General features: G+C 38.3%; 1 long non-coding RNA gene across 1 annotated transcript; it reads left to right on the top strand.

The window, feature by feature from the left end:
• The first annotated feature begins 4,241 nt into the window (after positions 1–4,241).
• On the top strand, positions 4,242–9,393 carry LOC131400096 (uncharacterized). Its single transcript, XR_009217294.1, has 3 exons — positions 4,242–5,456; positions 6,620–6,730; positions 7,962–9,393. It is a non-coding gene; the product is annotated as an uncharacterized LOC131400096 (long non-coding RNA).
• Positions 9,394–17,673: the final 8,280 nt, after the last annotated feature.

Raw genomic sequence — 17,673 nt, 5'->3', positions numbered from 1 at the left:
AATAAGCAAATCAGCAGAAAGACACTTCAAGGAGGGAGACAGTAACAGTACAGACAGGATGGCAGAGTCTTGATGGGAAAGTGTACGAAATAAAGTGTGGTTCCAGTTGCTTCGTTACTGCTGGAAAGCAATGCTTTACTCCAAAATCGCCCCCTCTCTGGCATTTGTGAGGAAGCTTCTGCTTGGAGGGAAAGGTATTTAATGTAATCTGAGTGCAGCAGGCACCACGGTGTTTTGTGTTTAAAGCGAGCACGTTATGTCAGCTTCTGCTTAAAGTGAGCTGAGCTTAAAATGAGTTAAATTACACACTGGTCATAACTGTGTGCTAGAAGAAGTCTCTTCTGGGTGGGTTTCCAGATTCCTTGGATTCAGTTGTCTCATTTTCCAAGGCTTAGCCTACCTCTAGCCTCTCTCCATAACCACTATTATAGTCGTGTATGTGCATATCTTCCTCATGACTTTTGAGCTCCGAGTAGACCTTGCCTTTTTTTTTTTTTTAAATCAACCTTGCTTATAGCACTGTTTTGTAGGCTTTTAAGAAGACACCTAGAAAAGGCTCCTGGAGTGTCTTGATTTCCATGATTTTTTAGTAAGGCTCATTAAAATAGAACATCAGACAATTCCCTAACTACAATTTAATAAAAATATATTTGCATTCTCCTCCCACTAAACACTTGTTGAATTTCTAAGTGAATGTTATCACAAATGTTGACTGACTAGTAGAGATTAGAGCATGTGCTTTATAGGATTAATGATATTTGTAGTTTTAAAGTTATTCCTTCTCAGTTGATCCTCACAATAACTGTGATAAATAATGTAGATATTGTAGTCTTCAGAATATATCTACAATTGAACTACTTCTCATCCCTCCACTGCCACCACACCATCCCACTGGAGTGTTCCCTTTAGGTGGTACACTATATATATATATGTGTATATATATGTGATTAGTTTGCTTGTTTTTTTTTTTTTTTTGTGAGGAAGATTAGCCCTGAGCTAACATTGTTGCCAATCCTCCTCTTTTTGCTGAGGAAGATTGGCCCTGGGCTAACATCTGTGCCCATCTTCCTCTACTTTATATGGGACGCTGCCACAGCATGGTTTGACGAGTGGTGGTGCATCTGTGCGCGCCCAGGATCCGAACTGGGCTGCCAAAGCACAGTGCACCAGCTTAACCGCTATGCCACCAGGCTGGCCCCTAGTTTGCTTGTTTTTGAGCTTCATGTAAATGGAACCATGCTGTTTGTATTTTTCTATGACTTGCCTTCACTCAAAATCGTATTTTTGAGATTTGTATATGCTGACACATAGCTGTAGTCCATTTATTCTTACTGCTGTATAAGGTTTCATTGTAAAATTATTCTACAATTTATTTACTCATTTTATTATTGATGGACATTTGGATTGTTTCTAGTTGTTTTTTGCTGTTATGAATAACACTGCTAAGAATGTGCTTATACAAGTTCTCCAGTGTACCTCTGCAAGCGTTTCTGTTGGTCTCATACTTGAAAGTAAAATTACAGGCTCAAAGTATGTCCATGCTCAACCTTGGTAATGCCTGTCATTTTCTGAAGAGATTGTGCTGACTCCTACCCCCATCAGACGGGCAAGAGACTTTCCTGTTCCACATCTGGCATTATGCTGTGCATATCTTTTGTCTGTGGCAGGCATTTTAATTTTTTATGATATCTTTGGGTATTCTTAATGATAGGAAGGAATTCTTAATGGTAATATCTCTGAATATATCAACAATTTCGTTTAACACTTGTACCTTTTGTGTCTGTTTGTTGTTATTATTAACGTTGGATTCTTACCAGGTTATCTAGTCTCATCTTCACACACCAGTTCTTTCCAAACTTTCCCAAATAAAAGACTTACCCTAGTATTTGTCAAAAAATATGGATTCTGGGACCCCACCTTACATCTACCAAATCAGAATCCATAGGTGTTGGGCCTGGGATTCCATGCTTTTTGACCATGCTCTTGGTTGGTATTAACATTAGTTAAGATTGAGATACACTGCCCAGCCCACACAGCTCATCTTTCCAGCTGAAGCTGGAGGTTGTACTACAATACAATACAAGTTGTATTATGACTTCCGTAGTAGATAAAATGTGTGATCTGGTAGGTATGACTCTCATGTAACTACTCAGTAACATGGACAGCCACATCTAAATAGAAGCACCTCTAAAGTAATTATGACTGCCAGTTATCACGCTGAGTTTATTACATGCTCAGTTGAGGTGACGATGCAGAGTGTGGTGGAGGTCAATAAAATAAAAATCATTGAAATTAAGATTCTTTTTTAAGGCCACCACCAACGCATTAGCTACCTTTCCTGTCTCTATGAGGAATTAATTCCAACTGAAAGTCATGCCCTCCCAACTTAAAAAAGAAATCTATTTTACTTTGTATTTCAATCCCAAAGGGCCTGAAGATCAAATAGACATCAAAATATATCTCCTTTGTGACAATTACATACAAATCCTGGAGAATCAAAAATGGGGATGATTAGGATAGGAGTAGGTTTTGGAGGATAATCAGGAGTTTGATTTTGGGCATGTTAGTTTGAGATGCCTATTAGAGAGTCAAGTAGAGATGGTGAGTAGGCAGTTGGATATACTAGTCTCGTGTTTCCAGGAGATGCTCAGGCTAGACATATAAATTTGGGAATCATCAGGGTAGAGATGTTTTCTGAAGCCTTGAGATTAGATCATAAAAGGAGTGAATAGTAAGAGAAGAAAAGTCCAACGATAGAGTCCTGGGGAGCTGCAGTGTTAAGTTAGAAAAGGAGCATCCAGTGAGATAGGAAGAAAACCTGGGCATTGTGGTGCTGTGGGACCAAGTGAAGAAAGTGCTCGAGGAGTAAGTGATGAACTGAATCAAATGCTGCTGGGAGGTTATGTAAGATGAAGACCGAGATTTGACAAACTTAGCAATGTAGGGAGTATTTGTGACCTTGATAAGAGTAGTTTTAGTATAACATGGGGACAAAGACCTGACTGGAGTGGGTTCAAAAACAATGAAAGGCTAGGGATATAAGGAAAAATCTACAGACAACTAACTCTTGAGATTTCTGGAGAGGGTGGCAGTTGAAAGGCTAGTGTGGTCAAGACAAGGTTTATTTTTAAGATGAGAGATAGCAATATGCTTTTATAGAGATAGGACTGTCCAGGAGAGAAAGTAAAAAAATTAATGCAGGGGTGAGAAGAGATGGGATCTACTGCCCAGGAAGTGGGAATGGCTCATCCTTGCTAATAAAAGGAAACAGTTTGTGGGTATAAAATTCAAATTTTTCCAAGTGAAGAAATGAAGGAAAAAATACGTAAGTGAGTTAAGGGTATATGTCAGAGTGATATAATGATGTACCATGGCATTTAAGCTGGGTAAGAAATAGAAGACAAGAACAGGGTGAGAGGCAATGGATTATGAGTCCCAGGGGGTTGAAAGTTTGTTGAAATTGAGGTACTAGAGGGAGTGAACTAGAAAGATAGGAGTTTGTGATTGAAAAGTAGTTTGCTTGAATTCAGATTCTGGAAGAGTTGTAGTTATTCGTAATGACCAGTTGTAACATTGGAAAGACCATCGGAATTGGTAACAAAGGTAGAGGGAAAACTCAGATCCTTGGAGATGAAGAAGTCAAGAAACTGGGAAGTAAATGTATTGGAAAGATTACTTTTGTGAATATTAAGATCACTGAGAATTATAACAGAAATTGGAGTGGAGAGAGTGACAGCAAGCCAGGAACTCAAGTCCTCCGGCAATGAGGTGGGAGGGAAGAACGACTCAGGAGTTTGTAGATGATACTGTTAAGAAGTGCAGTGAGTGTTACTGATTGATGGGATGAGTTTGAAAGCTGAAGAGTGGCATTTTGAGGAGATGATTGATCTCAAAGCTCCATGGAGGAACAAGGAGTATACCTACCCCATCTCCCGTCCCAGTGTTAGGGTGGGATGGGAGAAGAAAAGAAATCTCCATTGACAGGGCTACAGGCTGAACAGTGTTGGAACAGCATAAGGCTGAAGGAAATATTGTGAGAGAAGAAAATGTTGGGAATTTGCTGATAACTGACCATGGATTCCAGATGGTGGAAGGAAAGTGTTTCAGAGTTAAGGAAGGGTGAAAGATGGGATCAGAAAAAGAGAAATACAGAACCTCCTGGGGATTAGAAAGCAGTTTTTTAAAATTTTTATTTATTTATTTTTTTCCCCCAAAGCCCCAGTAGCTAGTTGTGTCATAGCTGCACATCCTTCTAGTTGCTGCATGTGGGACGCAGCCTCAGCATGGCCAGAGAAGCGGTGCGTCGGTGCGCGCCCGGGATCCAAACCCAGGCCGCCAGCAGCGGAGCACGCACACTTAACCGCTAAGCCATGGGGCTGGCCCAAGAAAGCAGTTTTTAAGGGATGCTTAGAGAGTTTTGGTCCTCTCAAGTAAGTAGGAATAAAGGGCATAATGTGTTTTGCCTTTATTTTCTAGAGAGAGATGGCAAGGCATTAAGAATTGAGGGATACGGGAGGATGAGGTGTTTTGCAAAGAGCAGGCAGAGTTCTGAGACTTCTCTTCACTCTGTTAGGGGGGCTACAGAGCAGAGCTTCTCACACTTTAGTGTGAAGATGAATCTCCTGAGGATCTTGCTAAAATGGAGATTCTGGTTCAGGAAGGGTGGGATCAGGATTGAGATTTTGCATTTCTAACAGGTTCCAGGAGACGTTAATGCTACTTTGAGGAGCAAGCTAGAGGGTGGAGCAGGAGTCATCTTATCAAGAGCCCATTGACTCTTGCAGTGGAGGCATTTACTAGAGTACTAATGATACAATTTTTATGGTTATTTGTGTGTGTGTGGTGGGAATGAGGACTATTTCATTGAGAAGGTTGTATCGGAGATGAACCTTTTAAGGTGCATTAGATTTCGGAAAGCAGAGACTAGAGGTATGGTAGGTATCTTAAAGGATTTATAAATGTTTTGATGTTCAGAGTCTCCTGGATTTAACACCTTGCTTCAAGGGAAGTATTTTAACAAGAAAATATCTAGAAATATTCACGACTATGCGTTGTATACCTGATCACTTGAAAGATAGTTTTCTCCTAGTCAGTCAGAGGCAGCACCTTCTCTGTAGGAGAAGGAATTAGTATGGGGAGAATAAAAACAGGTATACAGGGCCGACCCCGTGGCTTAGCGGTTAAGTGCGGCTCAGTGGTTAAGTGCGGCGCTCCGCTACTGGCGGCCAGGGTTCTACTGGGGCTTTGGGGGGGAAAAAAAACAGCTATACAAAGTCAAAGTTCAAGTTTTTTTTTTTTAAACTTATAAAACAGGCTTTTTGAGAATCAAAGGTAAATCTCCAGGAAAGGCAGGCACAGAGTATGTGACAAAATCAAACCAGAAAGTACGTAGGAATATAGAGGAAGAAGAAGATCACTATACATCTTCGCCTGGGCTCGAGTTTGGCAAACAGAAGGTAAATATCCTAGAGGAGTTGGGTGGGGGCCAGGGGAGGAGGAGATCTGACCTGGTGGGAGGAAGGGGGTGGAATGAGGCTCCGTACCAGACAGATGCCAGCGCTTCCACACCAGGGAACCACCCAGGGAGAGCTTAGCCAGTATCTGCAGACCAGTTTATTGCCCTTGGAGGGAACAGCACAAAGTGCCCTGGAAGAAAAGCCACACAGCTCTTTGCCTGCTCTTGTGGGTTGTGTGCTTCTATTTACTGAATATGCTTTTGTTTTAAAGGAAAATACATTGCTTCTTTTCATGATTTGGTAGAAAGTGTAACTATTTTATTTAATTGAGTTTGAGCTTCAAGAAATAGTGCACACACTGTATAGCTGCCAGATTCTTGGCTAACAATGAAGTCAAGATAAAAAGTTTGTTGAGTGTAGCAAGAGAAGAAAAGAAGTCCAATGATAGAGTAGTGGGGAACTGCAATGTTAAAAAGTCAGAAAAGTTTGTGTGCTCCGCTTTGGGGGCCCAGGGTTCGCAGGTTTGGATCCCGGGTGCAGACCAACGCACCACTCATCACGCCATGCTGTGGCTGCATCCTATATACAAAGCAGAGTAAGATGCACAGAGATGTTAGCTCAGGGCCAATCTTCCTCAGCAAAAAGAGGAAGATTAGCAATGGATGTTAGCTCATGGCCAAGCTTCCTTATGCACAAAAAAAGTCAGAAAATGAGCATCCAGTATTATGACACTGTATGGATGACGGAAAGAATATTTGTACAATCCTGCATTGTTCTTCCAGTTATTTAGTGTTGTGTAGCTATAGCTTCCATATCTACTATTCAAACCAGCAGAAAAGTATCAATGTGCTGTTGGCCTAATAGTAAAAGTTTTCTGTAGTAATGAAAAATTGTCCACACTTTGAAACCCATGGCTTAAGAGCCATCTGAATTTCATTTATGTGATGTTTTCTCAAGATACTACAATATTTTCACATTTATCTTAAACTCATTTTAAATCTATATTTACAGTTTTATTTCTTCCTCTCTGTAGTGTATGCAGATGAAGACTTTTATTACAGCATTCAATTTTTTGGCTATTTACTTAATAGCCAGGTTCACTTAATGTGACCTTTACTAGATAAAAAGACAATAGCGTATCAATAGATTTCTTTCATCAATAGGATACAATTACCTGGGTGATGATTTAATAAAAGAATAATGTCAGAAGAACTGTGTTGGAAGAGCTACTTTAAAACTAAAAGACATTTTTACGGAAAAAGTTCACTCAGAAGGTAAGGGTGTCATTAACATGTGCTTAACAGTGAGTAGCAGCCCTATTTCCTGGTCTTTTCTCTTATTTCATGCTTAAGCAATCACCCACATAAATGATATGGATGATAAATGTGCTTTATTTCCATAAGATCAAATAAGGAATGTTAAGTTTAGAGGAATAATTTCCTTGTTTTTTAGAACCTTTGCGGAAATACAGCAGTCACCAGGAACAGAGCTGAGACACGCTGCATGTTCAGCCTGAGTCCATGGCCAGGTTGCTCTGCTCAACACCTCACACATCTTTTACACAGTTCTGTTGAAATGCATGGAGATGGCTTTATTGCCCTGATCTGGACATTCATAAAATAGAAATTCTTATGCTATAATATGAAATGTGTTATTTTACGTTTGTAATAAGTTAACAATTTAGAATTTGTTCCATTTTCTCTAAAACTTACAGTCAGAATTTATGAAATGCCAAAAGCATGAAAAGTTACAATCTTCACGGTGTTTATTGCTGCAGCCTTTGTTTGGCATCAGTTCTGGAGTGGTATCATTTGTTTTATTTTAAAATGCTAGATTTCACTAAAGAGCTGAACTCATTTGAATGTGAAAAGAAAGCCTTTGGTGAGTTTCCTCAGCCAGAAATCTATAGGTTATATTCTTCTACTTCCACTGTATAAAACAAAGAGGTGGTGTACATCTAATAAAATTAACCTCAAATTCAGCAAATCTTTTCAGAAACGAGTTGGCAAAGTCAAAATGATTAACTTCTCACCTTTCAACCCAAGAAGGGACCAGTCTCCAAATACCAATATATCTGAGTTTTAGAAGCAGTTTTTAAAACTGTCAAAATTGCTTAATTCAATCAAAATTTTTTTCTTTTAGTCATGTCACCTTAAAGACAGTAATTTACTTTCTAGAATTTTTTCCTTAAAAATTATAATTTTTAAATGTGTCCTGTTCTCCATTGTCTCTCTCAATGGCATATTCAGTTACTGGTTGTTAGCTAAGTGTCTCAATTATTGTTACGTAATAAACCATCCCCAGATTTGGTCGCCTAAACAGCAACAATTTATTATTTCTCACAGTTTCATGGGTTGACTGGGGCTCAGTTGGATGATTCTCCTGCTGGTCTTGTTTAAGCTCTCTTACGTTTATGCATTTAGCTGAAAGCTTGGTGGGGGCTGGAATATCCAAGGTGTCTTCTCATCCTACAGGGCTTCTCTCCTTGTGGTCTCAATCATTTAGTACTCTAGTCTGGACTTCCTTACATCTGAATGGCTGAGCTCCAAGATAAGAGGAGAAGTTGCAGTCCTTTTGAGGCATAGGCTTGGAAGTCCTAGAACATCACTTCTACTGATTTCTATTGGACAAGGCAAGTCACAGGACCAGCCCAGATTCAAGGTAGGAAAAACAGATTCTATTTGTTGATGAGATGAGAGTCATACTTGTACAGGAACAGAGGAAATGAATGGCTGCTTTCATTAACACTGTCCACTACCCTAGAGTTGTAATATTTATTTCTCAGTTGTCAAACATTTACTGAGCTCTGAGAAACAAGATTGAGATAGAGTCTGTAAATTGACAAGGTTCCTGTCTCTGTGATACAGTGTTATGGAGAAGATTGACAATTAAACAAGTATATAGCACTTGCATTTCTGGCAACATGGAGGATTAAATAACAGACAAAATATAAAAATGCCAAATAAATTTTAATAAATTTTTGAATGCATAGCCAGGAAATATCAAGTGACATAAATAAAGAGGATATTCATTTAAAGCATGCTAAGTGTGCAAAGTGATGCTACAGTGGCTTATGAAGACGTCAGATAGGATATAAACTTTAAAGTCTAGAGGCTGGGCTTTGAATATGTACAGGGATAGGAAAGGTGGAAGATGGAAGCTGAGATTGCCGCATCTTTCATGTAATAGGTCTAAAATTTCTAGACAAACAATCCAGTGAAATACTGAAACCCTAAACCTGAGCAATAGGCATGGAGTCAGTAATTTGTGAGTAGAGGAAACCAAAGCTGAAAAGTTAACACAAAAACTGGTTATATCCGTAAAAATCCTTGGAGCATCAGGCAGAAATTAACACAAATCTTTGTACGGACACCTCAAATATATAGGGTACAGTATGTCCACAATGAAAACAGTTCTCAAAAAAGTTGACCTCACACTAAAAAACTAGACATCATAGGTGGTAGTTCTCACTGCTGCTCACCAACATTTCTGAGTTTTCCCCCTTTAGGTACTCAGTATTAATGCATTCCCCATCTCCTTGAATGCCATGTGACTTGCTTTGGCCAATGAAATGTGAGTGGAAATTACATGTGCCATCTCTAGCTGGAAGCATTTAAGAGTTTGTATGCTATTCTTTACAATTCTGTTGTTCTGCCACGGTGATTGATTATGGAAGCATATGTTGGTAATGAAGATGTAATCCTGAGCCCTCATATGGAGCACAGCTGCCTTAGAGAGTAATTTGAACCTGCAGCTCAATAGATATGAGTTTTTGAAACATTTAAATTTGGAGGTTATTTGTTTCCATGGCATAACTTAGTGTATCGTAATTAATAAACCACACAAGGAAATTATCTATTGTAAGAGAGTGTTAACAAATAATCCAAAATATGGTACTTAAACAACTTCAAATAAAGGACATTCTGAATGAGTCAACTAAGTGTAATATTAATTAGTTTTAAAATATAAATTATTTTTAAATAATTATAAATGTAAAAGAAAGAATAAACATTATAATCAAAGAAAAAGACAACATAAAAAAGACATTTGAAAAATAGCCAATAGAATTTCTAGAAATGCAAAAATATAATTATTCAAATTGAAAACTCAGACATTCAAACAAAATCACCAGGCATGGCTGGAAACAAGGTCAAATGACTGATAACCAAGAGGCATGTCAGACAATAAAAATACAATAGCAAGTGATTCAGACATTGAACTTATCAAATAAAGACTTTACAATAACTGTGGTTAATTTCCTGTCAGTGTGGAGTGGTGGGCATTTTAGACAGCTACAACGGGTACTCCAGACAGGAGTAAGTGAAAGCCCTACCACAAGAAACAGAAATGTGAGTTGGAGCAACTATCAACCAACACAAAGATCAGCCTCCACCATATATGGACAGTGTGGAAAGAGGCGGCATGCAGAAGTGTGCTCTAAGGCACATAAGTGCTGTACTTAACAGAACTAGAATCATCAACGTGGTCTGTAGTGATTCCAATAATGAGCTGCATTAAGATCCTGGTGAAGAAGAGCATTGTGCTCATGATAGTCTTTCAACACCCACCAAAAGGTCTTCTTCTGAGGCTCAATTAAACATTCAGAGTCACAAGATTACCATAGGCCACTCTTGGCAATATAATCACTTAGAAAGATAAAGGACAAGAAGCATAGAGTGCCATCAGTGTGGCAATAGGTCTTTCTCTTCCATGATATTCCTTGCAATAGCCCACAAAGTCACCTGGTAAATATATTTTTGTTCTCAGATGCAAAGAGATAAGACAACTCATTGGTTGAGTTGAGTGAGCCCCTGGCTTAAAAGCCTCATGATGCACAGGAGCCAAAATCTTGTAATATTTGCATAGGCATGCTTCTAGGGTATGCAAGGGAGATACCCAATTACAAGAGTCACTACCCTTGGGGAAGCCCAAATAGACGACTTCCTAGGTTATTTATAATTCTCCTGGTCTGGATGCATCTTTACAACTACGTTTTACCATAAGCAGTGTTGCCTAGCAACTAATTGACATTCTACCTTTATCATGTCTCCAGGGAATCAGATCTAGAAATTTTACTGAAGGTCAAATTCTTGTTCAGAAAGGGGAAGAATCTGTTAACTTTTATTTATTTTACTTCATAATATTCAACTATTCACTATCCCTGGGCCGCAAGACGGGAACAAGTTGACTCCAGACTAGATTGTACATGGAAAACTCTGGAATTCAATGAAACTCAAACTAATATTGACAGTAAAACTTAATATGTGCCACCCAAAAGTGAAGCTACAAATTTTAACTAAAATATAGAAGCATAAATTCCTTAAATGTAGATACATAAATTCCTTACCCAGTAAACTGAAGACAACATTGTTTTCCAAGAATGGAATTACTATAACCAACTAGGGATAGGAGAATAGTTTAATGTTAGAAAATCAATGAATATGGTTTATTATTAGGTCAAAAGAAAACAACGTGTATAATTTTCTTATAATCAATACCCATTCTTGAAAAAAATCAGTAGAAAATTATGATGGTAAAGAATATATATTTCTTTTAAAATAACATATTTAATAGTGGGAAACATCATGACACTTTCAATAAAGTCAAGAACAAGTCAAAGATGATCTTCATCTCCTTCATCCTTTTATAATTATTGTAGAATTTCTGTAATTCAGTAAATTAAGAAACAGAAATATGAGTTATAATTATTCCAAAAGGAACAGATAAATCCCATTATTTGGCTCATATCCAAATGGCAATCACAAGAGAATCGAGTGAAAAACAACACTAATAATAGAAATTAGTACATTTACAAGATTAAACTATCTAAAAATAAACAACATCACTAGTCTCTGTGTATAAGATAATCAACTAGCGAATATAAAACAAAACGAGAACTCATTCACAGTAGGGATAAAAATATAGAATACTGATTAATCAGAGAATAACTGTTATAACAAAAAAATAGAACCTCAGTTGGTGACTGACTGAAGTTTTCTCTCTCCCATCATAATGCAAATGAGTTTTGGCAGACAGTCTTTCTAATAATGGTTTATGGTGGTCCAAACTCCTTCCCTTTAGGAGTTTTGCCATCTTCCGGGGCCTTAGAGTCTTCCATGGGATCTTCTGCATCCATCCAGGAGACAACAGAAGGAGAGTGAAAGATTATGGATTACTTTCATTCACATTCCACTGACCAGAATCCAGTTTCATGGCCCCACTTTACATCAAGGGAAGCTGGGAAATATAGTCTTCCTTTGTGACCAGGAAGAAGAGGGAAAACATAGCTAGTGGTGAGCATCAGTATTCTTTGCCACAAATATCTACTAAGAAGCTAAGAAATGTGTGGACCAGTTAGAAGAAAACTATGAAACTGGACATACATAGATTCAAGAAGGGTTAAATAATGAGAAGTGTCATAATCTTGGATGAGAAGACCTAATATTGTAAAGATGTATTTTTTCTCCTTACTAATATAAAATTTTAATGCAGTTCTAGTAAGAATACAAATCGAAAATTATTTCAAAATGTAAAAAATTATCTTAAAGTTCACCTGCAAAAATGCATTGGAAAGATAAGCACAGATACTTTTAAAAAGCAAGAACAATGAGGCTATATTTCGCGTTTTGGCCCAAAAAATAGCATAAGGGTAAATGTAATTAAACATGATATGGTTTTCTAGGTATTTATAATGCATGAATAGAAAGATTAATGTAGCTACATAGATAGCATGGAAACTGATTCTAATCACTAGATGATAGGGCATAACAAAGTAAGAAAAAGATTATTTAATAATTATTTTATGATAATTGTTTGAAAAAGTATGTATTTTTTCCTACCATATACACAAACTCAAAACCAGATACCTTAAAGCAGATGTGAGCAACCTACAACCCAAGGTCCAAATCCAACCCATCATCTGATTTTATAAATAAGATTTTATCGATTCATGGCCATGCACATTTGTTTACATAATGCCTACGGCTGCCTTCCCAGGCAGAATTGTCGCAGACATCCTATGGCTCACAAAGCCCAAAATAAGTACTATCTGGTTCTTTACAAAAAAAGTTTGCTGAACCCTGGACTAAAACAATTAAAATAATTGAAAGAAAATGTAGATGAATGTTTATTTGATTTGGAATAGGAGTTTCTCAGTTTAATAGTTAAGTAAGAAACCACAAAGCTAGTGTGGTATATATTGGATATATTAATTTATTCAACAAATAAACAATGTTCTAAGTCAAATGGAAAACTGGGAAACATGGTTGCAAAGATGGTCACAAGCAGTTCCTCCCATCCTGTGTGCATGCCTCCATGACTTTGCTGCTCCTCCCAGCAAAAGGTGGAATCTATTTCCCCTCCCTTTGAATCTAGGTTGGCTCTGTCACTTGCTTTGAACAGAGAATGTGGTGAAAGTGATGTTTAGTCACTTCTGAGCCTGGACCTCAAGAGGCTGTGCAATTTCCACTCTAGTGTTGGAATACTTGTAATACTGCTCCTTACACACAAGCCCAGGTGAGCGCCTTGAGGATGAGAGACCCTATGAGAGCAAAGCCCAGCTGTCCCAGACATTCCAGCCATCTTAGCTGAGGCCCTTATGTGAGTGAGGCCATCTCGGACCCCAGCTGACCCTCAACTGACTACAAAGCATGAAGGAGCCCAGTCCTAGCTGAGCACACTCCCACCCCCAACTTTCTGACTGATAGGGCTGGGAGGAAATACATGGTTTTAAGTCACTAAGACTGGGAGGTGAATATATTTACAGATAATTGGCACAAAAAAGTTGTGATACACATGGCAAGCACAGGACAAGTCTTCTTAGTTAAGAATGTTAACATAATAGTAGTTTTCCTTTTTTTTCTTTGATAATTGCTTCTGATTCTCACCTAGCATTTCCAGTTTGGGTCTAGATGATATACCCTCAAATTGCTTATCTTTTCTTCCATCTTCTTAATTAGTGGTAATGGTGGTTGTGGCAGCAGTCTGACATTCTTCATTAAATTTGGTTTTGACACATAGAGGTGTGTTGGTTATAGTTTCCCAGTCCATCTGTTATTGATTTTTTTTCCTAGTGTACCTCTTGATTTTACAAACAGAAGTAGAACATAAACGCAGTGAAGTGCACTCTTCTTCTTTTTTTTTTTTTTTTGTGAGGAAGATCAGCCCTGAGCTAACATCCATGCTAATCCTCCTCTTTTTGCTGAGGAAGACCAGCTCTGAGCTAACATCTATTGCCAATCCTCCTCCTTTTTTTCCCCAAAGCCCCAGTGGATAGTTGTATGTCATAGTTGCACATCCTTCTAGTTGCTGTATGTGGGACGCGGCCTCAGCATGGCCGGAGAAGCGGTGCGTCGGTGCGCGCCCGGGATCCGAACCCGGGCCGCCAGTAGCGGAGCGCACACATTTAACCGTTAAGCCACGGGGCCGGCCCGAAGTGCACTCTTCTTAAGTGTATAGTTCTATGAATTTTTACACATGCATTCACCCATGTGAACACCACCCAGATCAAGATGTAGAACTTTTCCAGCATAGTATCTCTTTTCTTAGAGACAGCTTTTCCTGTGCATTCTAAGTATATATGCTGTGCCTGTTTTTTGGTATGTATGACCCAAATGACCTGCAGTTTGTGTGTGTGTGTTTGTGTGTGTGTGTGTGTGTGTGTATGTTTTGCATGTTTTCTCTGTAATTGTGTGTATTAGTTTGGGTTCTCTAAAGAAACAGAACCAATAATATACATATATTCTGATATCTCTATGCCTATCTATCTATGTGTAGGGTCATACTTGCCTGGCACTAGCCTACATGCCCTATAACAACCATGTGCCCTTCTGGCCCCTTTCTGGGCAAGATGCCAACCATCTGGTATTGTAACTGTTTCTCTAGAAGAACATCATGTCTTGAGGGATCATGGAGCCCTCCACACGAACTACTGTTCCTTGGAATGCTGGCCATGCAAGGACAGTCCCTCTTGGCAAGCATGAAGCCTTTCTTCCCCTGCCTACATAAGCAACCCCATCTCTGCTCACAGTAGCAGTTGCAGATGCACAACTCTGTCTAGCTGGCCACCACTGGACGCTCTCCATAAGTAAGACCCAATAAACCCTTATGTCTCATACAGCTGTCTTCGGGTCTTTTCTTCAGTCTCTTAGCAACCTATCCTGCACTGCTCATGCAACTGGGTGTGCAGCCAGACATATGTATGTATGTATATATGTATATTTGTATGTATGTATGCATGTATCTATCTGTCTGTCTGTCTATCTATCTATCTATCTATCTATCTATCCATCCATCCATCCATCCATCAATCTATCATCTATCTATCTATCCAGAGAAGGAGAGAGAAAGATTTACTATAGGGAATTGGCTTACACGATGATTATGGAGGCTGCTAAGTCCCCAGTTCTGCAGTTGGCAAGCTGGAGACTCAGGAGAGCTGATGGTATAGTTTCAGTCCCAGTCCAAAGGCCTGAGAACCTGGAGAGCTGATGGTGTAAGTTCCAGTTTGAGTCTGAGTCCAAAGGGAGGAGAAAACAGATGTCCAGCTCAAAGACAGGCAGGCAGAAAACAGAATTCTTTTTTACTCAGTCTTTTTTTCTATTGAAGTCTTTAACGAATTGGATGAGACCCACTCACATTGGGAGGGCAATATGCTTTACTCAGTCTACTGATTCAAATGTTAATCTCATCCAGAAACTCTCTTTTTTTAAATCCCCTTTACTTTCTGGACTAATAGTGTTAATGATTGGATGCAATCTGCACTGGATTTACAGCTTTCTGTTAGCAATGTGTATTCCTTTGATCTGTTTCCTAGATCCATGCAGAATTGGACACTATTTCTATCTTAGGAGATAAGGTCAAAAATGAGGTTGTCCATTGTAAACCTTTGTGAACACAATCTAGTCACTGCTTTTTCCCTGGGAAAGACCTGCATCTTTCTTTAATATGTGGGATGATTGCCAGTGATGGCATCCAATTACAGCTTATCTTTTTTAATTGGGGTACAGAATTGCATTTTCTTTATATTCCAATGGAAACATTACAATGGAGCATGCATGAAAACATTTTCATGATACAGAGCAAGCTATAATTATTTTTATCTCATACTTTAGTTCTTTCTGTTTGTTACAACTTATGGTTGTATATAGATGCCCTCTGGATTCATCTATATTGTGGCAAATGGCAGAATTTCCTTCATTATTAAGGCTGAATACTATTCCATTGTATATATATATATACAACTTTTTCCTTATTCAAACATTTGTTGATGGACACTTAGTTGTTTACATACTTTGGCTGTTGTGAATAATGCTTCAATGAACATAGGAGTACAGATATCTAATGATTTCTTTTCCTTTGGCTATATACTCAGAAGTGGGATTGCTGGGTCATATGATAGTTCTATTTTTAATTTCTTGAGAATCTTCATACTGTTTTCCAAAATGGATGCACCAGTTTACATTCCCATCACTGGGTATAAGGGTTCCCTTTTCTCCACATCCTCACCAGAATTAGTTATCTCTTCTCTTTTTGATAATAGACATCCTAACAGGTGTGAGGTGATATCTCATTGTGGTTTTGATTTGAGTTTCCGTGATGGTAAGTGATGTTGAGTACCTTTTCACGTACCTGTTTGCCATTTGTATGTCTTCTTTGGGAAAATGTCTATTCAAGTCCTTTGCCCATTTTTAATTGGGTTATTTGATTTTTGCTCTTGTGTTATATGAGTTCCTTGTGTATTTTGGATATTAACCCCTTATCAGATATGTGGTTTGCAAATATTTTCTCTCATTCTATTTTGTTGATGGTTTCCTTCACCATGCAAGAAGGTTTTTAGTGTGATATAGTCCCACTTATTTATTTTTGCTTTTGTTGCCTTTTCTTTGGTGTCAAATCCAAAAAAATCATTGCCAACACCACTGTCAAGGAGCTTACCCCAATATTTTCTTCTAGGAGTTTTATGGTTTTAGGTCTTATGTTCAAATCTTTAATCCATTTTGAGTTGATTTTTGTGTATGGTGTAAAATAGGGATCTACATTAATTTTTTTGCATGTGGCTGTCCAGTTTTCCCAAAACCATTTATTGAAGAGATTATCATTTCCCCATTATATCTCTTGGCTCCTTTGTTGAAAATTAATTGACCGTATATGTGTGGGTTTATTTCTAGACTCTATTCTGTTCCATTGATCTATGTGTCTGTTTTTATGCCAATACCATACTGTTTTGATTACTATAGCTTTATAATATAGTTTGAAATCAGGAAGTGTGATGCATCCAGCTTTGTTCTTCATTCTCAGGATTGCTTTGGCTATTCAGGGTCTTTTGTTGTTCCATACAAATTTTAGGATTGTTTTTCTATTTATGTGAAAAATGCCATTTGAATTTTCATAGGGATTGCGTTGAATCTGTAGATTGCTTTGGGTAGTATGAACATTTTAACAATATTAATTCTTCTAATCCATGACCATAAAATATCTTTCCCTTTAGTTGTGTCTTCCTCAGTTTCTTTCATCAATGTCTTACAGTTTTCAGTGTGCAGATCTTTCACCTCCTTGGTTAAATTTTCTCCTAATTATTTTATTCTTTTGATTAAATTGCAAATGGGATTGGTTTCTTTTCTTTTTTTGGTGAGGAAGATTGGCTCTGAGCTAACATCTGTTGCCAATCTTCCTCTTTTTGCTTGAGGAAGATTGTCCCTGAGCTAACATCCGTGCCAGTCTTCCTCTATTTGTATGTGGGACACTGCCACAGTATGGCTTGATGAGCAGTGTGTAGGTCCACGCCTGGGATCTGAACCCACGAACCCTGGGCCACTGAAGTGGAGTCTGCAAACTTAACCACTAAGCCACCAGGCTGGCCCCGGGATTGATTTCTTAATTTCTCTTTCCAATAGTCTGTTAAGTTGTACAGAACTACGACTGATTTTTGTATATTGATTTTGTATCCTGTAACTTTACTGAATTCAATTATCAGTTCTAAGAGTTTTTTGATGGAGTCTTTAGGGCTTTCTATTATGTCACCTGCAAACAGAGACACTTTTACTTCTTTTCTAATATGGATGCCTTTTATTTCTTTTTCTGGCCTAATTGCTCTGGCTAGGACTTCTAGTAGTATGTTGAACAGAAGTAGAAAGAGAGGGGTTCCTTGGCCTACTTCTGATCTTAAACGGTAATGTTTCAGTTTTTCACTGTTGAATGTGATGTTTTCTGTGGGCTT

This window comes from Diceros bicornis, chromosome 41, assembly GCF_020826845.1.
Source record: "Diceros bicornis minor isolate mBicDic1 chromosome 41, mDicBic1.mat.cur, whole genome shotgun sequence".
Classification (NCBI taxonomy): domain Eukaryota; kingdom Metazoa; phylum Chordata; class Mammalia; order Perissodactyla; family Rhinocerotidae; genus Diceros; species Diceros bicornis.
This window is presented reverse-complemented; position numbering and strand designations above follow the sequence as displayed.